The sequence below is a fragment of the Strix aluco genome, chromosome W (genome assembly GCF_031877795.1).
Source record: "Strix aluco isolate bStrAlu1 chromosome W, bStrAlu1.hap1, whole genome shotgun sequence".
NCBI lineage: Eukaryota > Metazoa > Chordata > Aves > Strigiformes > Strigidae > Strix > Strix aluco.
The window spans coordinates 37463749-37469906 of NC_133970.1; the positions used below are offsets into that span (position 1 = coordinate 37463749).

A 6158-nucleotide genomic window follows, 5' to 3' on the forward strand; every position below is an offset into this window, starting at 1 on the left:
CTGGGGAAGGGGTTGCGATGTTCACGGGGACAACCTTTTTTTTAGAGAAAGTGGGTGGATTCAGGACCGGATTTGGTCCTACTGGTAAAGGATCGTGGGGTATCCTTTCTTTTATTATTTTGAAAAAGCTTCCTCTATCTGCTCCAGGTTCCCAATATCTAATTCCCCAGGTACGGCCAATTAACCATGTGTCATCTTCTGGTTGTTTAACTTCAATTTCTATTCTGTCGCATTCTGATGGAGATGATTTCACCCCCCTTACAGATCCCCAGACCCCGGAGCCGTCAGATCCATGTTGTGGTGGAATGCAACCTGGAGGTCCCCAAGTGATACTTATATATTTGTCTCCTTTTGTTGGCCAGTCTGAGGCTATTGTCTCGCAACCCCAATAACCGCAATAAAAATGGCCTGGATAGTTGCAATAACTCTTTCCAGGATTGGAAGCTGGACACACATAGAAGGCTTTGGAGTTGGCTTCCGTCGCCTCCCAGCCTCTCTGGATATCGACCGGAATCATTGAGACTAATTGGACAGTAAAATTCCAATTTCCCGGAGAGGTCTGATTTTGTATTAGTCTAGATTCCTGTAAGTTATATAGTTTCCAGAGCATTGGTTCATGGGGGTTTCCATTTGCTTGCGTTATTATCAATAACAAAACTAGCGGTACACCAGAAAAAAAAGGTGTCTGTCAATTTTGCCAATTTAAGTATATTTTTATCATCCCTGGGGAAGTTTGGCCATTGTTGCTTTTGTGTCCCATTGTTCTGATTCTTTTCTCCACAGTTTGTTCCTCCTCTGCCTCGCCCGTCGACTCGGTTGCTTCGAGCCACGGGGTGTACCATCTTCTCGGCAGCAAGGGAATTCTTCAGGAGAACAGCTGTTTTGGGCTTTCTGCCTGTTTATATAGGCTTCCCACTTTACAGCTTTAACTAATGGGATGAGGCAAGGCACAGTTGGTACTTCCCTTCTTACACTTTATAGCCAAGATTTCAGTTACAAAGGGGATTGGTTCGTTGGAATAGTAACAATAATATTGAGGGTTTATTCCTTTGGTAAAAATTTCCCACCACTCATGGGATTCTTAAATAATTTCTTGTTTAGACTCTAATTGCTTTGATTTTCACTCAGTGAGAGTTCTTTGGATTTTCCAACACTGTGTGCAAACCCCTATTGAAGGGTATCCACATTCACAGTGAGTCCACCATTTATCCTGGCATACCATACACTTGGAACAAGCAAACGGATAACAATTGCGGTTCAAATTATTACACTTAATTCGTATATCTAGAGTGTTTATATCAACATATTTTCTATATTCAATATTGTGTGGTTGCATGAGTTTAACAATTTCCTTTAGTACATTTTGTATGCTTCCATATATAATATACGAAGAGAGAAATAATTATTGCGAATATAAACAACAATACACACTTTATACCAAAAGGTAATGCGACAAAATGATCAAGCAAAGTTTTTATCATTACTTTATCTTTTCAGGGTTATCTTGGTGTCACCTGGAGTACTGATTACTTTCCAGTGGGGTCTTGTCACTGGGCCTTTAACGCGACTGGCATGAGTCCATCCACGCTCAGCAGTCCGGACAGCTGTTTCTGTTGTAAGCAAAATAAGATAAGGTCCCTCCCAATTGGGTTTTAGGGTTTCTTCTTTCCATGTTTTAACTAATATCCAGTCCCCCGGTTTGAAAGTGTGAATTTTTAAGTCCAATGGAGGTCGTTGCACAATCAGCCCATGTTCCCAAAGTTTGTTACGATGCTCTGCTAATTGTGAAACATATTCATTAATTACATGATCTCGAATTAAAACATTTGTTTGTGGACTTTCAATTCTATAGGACATTCCATATACCATCTCAAACGCTGATATTCCTATATCTGCTCGGGGTCTGGTTCTGAGTATTAATAGTGCCATGGGTAGGCACTTGATCCATGATAGTTTGGTTTCTATCATTAATTTAGTCAAAATAGTTTTGATTTCTCCATTCATCCTTTCAACTTTTCCCGAACTTTGTGGATGCCATGCCGTATGGTATTCCCACTTAATTCCCAGGTTTTCTGCTAGATCTCTAACAATTTTTGACACAAAATGTGTTCCTCTGTCTGAGTCGATTACATCAGGTACTCCATATCTAGGTATAATGTGTTCAAGTAATACCTTAGTAACCTGGTTAGCAGTTGCCTTGGAGGTAGGAAAAGCCTCAACATAATGTGTTAAATGATCCACCATTACTAATAAATATTTGTAACGCCCTACTCTGGGTAGTTCAGTAAAATCCACTTGTATGTGTGAGAAAGGTCTGTATGCTGGGGAACGTCCTCCAAGAGGTTTTTGTCTCGTGTTGTTTCGATTAACCTTTTGACAGGTCTCGCAGGCTGCTGTGACTGTCTTTGCTATATTATATACGCCTATACAGGCAAACTGTTGATTGAAATGATCAACTAACGCCTGGGTTCCCCAGTGGGTTTTACTGTGTATTTTTGAAAATATTTCGAGTGCTATGCCCTTCGGCAAGACTTCTCTCCCATCTGGTAATACGTACTTACTATCCCGTTCCTTAGCTCCCATTTGTTCTAGTTTTTCCTTTTCTGCAGACTCAAAACTCAAATTTTTACTAACAGGTACTGGTTGTATAGTCAAAATCGTATTATAATTGCCTGCCACTCGTTTTGCTTCTATATCAGCTGCGTTATTTCCCCTGACTTGATAATTTGTACCTCGCTGGTGTCCCTTTATATGTACAACTGCTATTTTATTCGGCACTTTCAATGCCCCCAGAACTCGCCAAATTAATTCCGGGTGTATCAATTCTTTTCCTTGTGAGTTAATAAATCCTCTTTCCTCCCATATTTTTCCAAAGGTATGTACCACTCCAAACGTATAGCGTGAGTCTGTATATATAGTTCCATCCTTTCCCTTCAGTGACACTAATGCTTTCCACAATGCATACAGCTCACAGGCTTGAGCTGACCAGCTGGCACTCAGGGGGCCTGATTCTATTGTCTTAAATTCTCCTTTTTCCAACTTAACGATAGCATATCCGGACAATCGTTTACCTTCCACTATTCGTGATGACCCATCTATAAATAATACTTCTCCACATTGTAGTTCAACAATTAAATCCCGTCCCAACAGATTAAATTCTGCTTCAGGGACGAGCAAGAGTTCACCCATTCCAAATTTATTTTCAGTTTCGAATATCACATTTTTGATTTTGCTTACTTTAAAGGGTTCTCCTTTTGCCCCTATTACTTGTACTTTTTCAGGGGAAGCTTTACATCCCTCAGGTATTTGCCTAATAGTCGATTTCTCAGCCCCTGTGTCTACTAAAAAGGTGAACTCTTGTTTATGGGGACCTATTTTTAACTTTATCAAGGGCTCATGATGACTCCGGTCCCCTAAAATATAGAGCCCCTGACTCTCCTATTCTGCTTTCAATATTTCCTCATCTCTGATCCTTTCTCTGCAATTCTTCTTTATGTGTCCCTTCTTTCCACAGTAAAAACAACATCTCTGTTCCTTCTTTACTACTGCGTTCCCTTGTTTTATTCCAGCAGATCTGTGTTCACCAGTCCGCCCGTTGCGATCCTCTCTGACAGCTGCTATCATCATTTTTACTTGTCGCTTGCTGCTCTCTTCTTCCCGCCTTACGTAGACTTTCTGAGCTTCCCTCAATAATTCATCCAACCCTCTATTTTGCCAGTCTTCTAACTTTTCAATCTTTTTTCTGATATCTTCCCATGATTTTGCTACAAACTGAGTTTTTAGGAGCGCTTGCCCTAAAGGGTCGTCTGGATTTACCCCAGAGTACAGTTGAAGGACTTTCCTCAGTCGTTCCAGCCACTCAGTAGGGCTCTCATCTTTCTTTTGCATTTCATTAAATGCTTTATTGATATTCTGGCCACGGGGTACTGCTTCTCTAATCCCCTGAATTACTATAGTTCTCAGATCTTGCATATGAGTTCTATGCACCGGATCCTGATTATCCCAGTTAGGTCTTTGGAGTGGCCATTTGATATCTGCTTGGGGTCCCTGGGCATGCTGAACATCCCACAGTCTCATTCCTGCTCGTCTAATCATATCTCTTTCCTCGGTAGTAAATAATTGACCAAGGATAGATTGCATCTCATCCCAAGTATAAAGGTTTGGTCCCAAAAATTGATCTAATCTTTCTGCCACTCCAAGTGGGTCCTCAATCAAGTTTCCCATCTCGGTTCTTTTAAAATCTCGTAGGTCAGCCGAGTTTAGGGGTACAGAAATATATCCAATCATAGGCTGAGGTCCCCCCATGGGCATTTCCCTTAGAGGATACATCTGAGCTGCCCCTTTTTGACTTCTAGTCATGCGTCTAGGAGGAGGGGAAGACCCTTGTTCCGACTCCGGTGGGGGAGTGGGAGCTCTGGGGACCTCAGGAGGGGCTACGGGAGCAGGAGGAGGAATGTAAGGAGGGGGGGTTAGAAGGGTTTCGTCTAACTCTTCCTGCTTTTTCTTTTGTTTAGTTTTTACTTCATTCAGTGGGTAAAGTTTAGCTCCCGGTCTTTTTATCCATACTTCCGCATACTGACTCTCCTCCGGGTTAAGGGGTGGTTTTTTTTTTTTTTTATTATTGACCCAGAGGTTTAATTGCTGTCTTACCCAATCTTCTTCTGACCCATAGACTGGCCAAAAGGTATTTTTAGAAATCTTCTTCCCTCCCCATATCTTAGTACAGTATTCTATCATTTTCTGCTTATCTTTCCCTAGGGTTCCAGGGAAATACCTCCAATTGTCTAAGACATATGCCAAAGGGGTATTCTTAGGTACAGTGTGTACCCTTCCCATGGGAGTCGAAGGCTTGCTGCCCTTCGCCCCCATCTTCTGGAATATCCACAAACATACACTCACTCACTCCCCTTGTTCCTGGCCCAATCCCTCGCGGGAGATGGGAAACGCAGTACTTAAGAGTCCACACTCGCTTGGTTCAGTATATCGAACCTCTCATTCGTTATATTCCAGGAAACCCAGTCCCGCCCGAACGGCAAACCTGCGAGCAAATTCGCAATATACTTACGCGTCCTGCGTCTTCGTCCGGACTCCCGTGCACAGAATTTTTATGGGATTTTACCGGTTTTCTCCTTTGCTCACTATTCTAGAATTTAGGTTCGTCGGTAAGGTTGAGGTAGGCTGTCAGTCGCGGGGCCGCGGATTGCCGCGGGGCGCCTCCCCGGAGGACAGAAGCCCACCGTTCCTTATCCGAGTCACAGCACCAGGAATTGTTATAAATTGAGACCACAATGGACTATAATTCACTCTTTATTAATTATAGCAAGTAGAATATGAGCAAAGACAGCGCTGGACGGCAGGGGAGTCTGCGCTCCGCCAACTGCCGTGCTGAGTAGTTCAAACAGTCCCCTTTTTATACATCTTTACTTCCGTGCTCATGAGGTAGTGGAGGTACTCCGCGCATGCTTCAGTTGTTGTTAGGGGGGGTCGTTTCCTGCCTCCTGGTATTTGTTGAGGCTGAAGTAAGAAGTCTTCCCTCTTTGTCTCATAGTTGATCTTTCACTCATATATCCTTATATGGGCTGTCTTGTCCTGTTTCTTGTCGCTTCCTGGAAATCTGGTGGTTATCTTGCATGAGCAGTATCTGGTTCAGTTTGTGTGAGCGATTACAGTTATCTTATCTCACACAGGCGGCGTCCAGTGGTTGTTTGCATGAGTGGTTTCTGTCGTCTAATTTTACATTGAGCTTAACATAAATCTTAATAAACAATACCTTAGTCCACAGTTTCTCACAGAAGGCAAGCAGACAGGCCAACTGGAGCTAAAACAAAATGATCTTTGATTATTAAATGGATACTTATGTAGATGGATAACCAAATGTGTTTGACAGTGGATGTGAAAAATGGGGAGGGGGGGGTACCTCAGGATTAGAGCAGAAAGTAATATAAGCTTTCTTCTCTGAAACAATTAGTGAAATCACTTTCTGGACATTAAGAGCCCTGCATGTGCAACATTATACATTGGGCCTGCACAATCAATTTGGGTCAGTATGATGTTTAAACTCTTAAATGGTACCACTAATCTCCATTAATCTGACTTCAAAGATGAGCCATGATGCTCAGTACAAGAGACTAAGAGTTAATGCATGTTCCTCAGGTGGA

At 42.4% G+C, this 6158-nt stretch overlaps 1 long non-coding RNA gene across 1 annotated transcript; it reads right to left on the reverse strand.

The window, feature by feature from the left end:
- Positions 1-1306: 1306 nt before the first annotated feature.
- On the reverse strand, positions 1307-5775 carry LOC141917633 (uncharacterized). Its single transcript, XR_012621380.1, has 2 exons — positions 5066-5775; positions 1307-1610 (listed from the first exon to the last, which is right to left on the reverse strand). It is a non-coding gene; the product is annotated as an uncharacterized LOC141917633 (long non-coding RNA).
- Positions 5776-6158: the final 383 nt, after the last annotated feature.